Here is a 699-nt window from a genome sequence, read left to right as displayed (position 1 = left end):
GGGTACACACTGGCAGATATATTGGCTGATCAATTGATTGGCCAATATCAGGGCCGGCTCTAGGGGTGTTCGACCAGTGCGGTCGAACAGGGGCGTCACCCATAAAGGGCGCACCCCTCCCCAACATCCCGATTTCAGCGGGACAGTAGTGTCCCGCTGTTCTGCCCGTAGGCCGAAGTGGCCCGCGGGTGGTCAAATGCGCGTGGCATCCATTCAGTGAAGGGAGAGGGGCTGGGGGAAGCCCAGCTAGTGAGGCTCCCCCCAGCCTGAAGTTATTTGGAGGCGTGCCACGCGAGCACGCCTCCAAATAACATCATTTTCGGTGCAATGTTGGGGTGCACTCTAAAGAGCCAGCACAGGGTGATTCCGACCCCTGGAGCCGGCCCTGGCCAATATATCTTGTGTACATCGGCCAGTGTGTATCAGCGATATCTCTGTGAACGTTGTTGTTCACAGACATATTGCGTCGGCTGTGCTGCACAGCCGATGGCAGATATATCTGCAGATATATTGGGGCATCGTGCTGTGTGTACAGGCAGTCAGATGATGGTTGTTCAGTGTGTATTACCAACCATCATCTGCAGATATATCTTTTAGGTGTTAAGTATTGTAACCCATTACTGATGTGTACGTGGCACATTCTGAATGGAATCCAGGTCTTTGCACAGAGACTATTCACTCAACACCAATTTTACATTA

The sequence above is a fragment of the Taudactylus pleione genome, unplaced genomic scaffold (assembly GCF_031769625.1).
Source record: "Taudactylus pleione unplaced genomic scaffold, aTauple2 ptg000815l, whole genome shotgun sequence".
Classification (NCBI taxonomy): domain Eukaryota; kingdom Metazoa; phylum Chordata; class Amphibia; order Anura; family Myobatrachidae; genus Taudactylus; species Taudactylus pleione.
The sequence above is the reverse complement of the archived record's forward strand: the minus strand, read 5'-3'. Positions refer to the sequence as shown.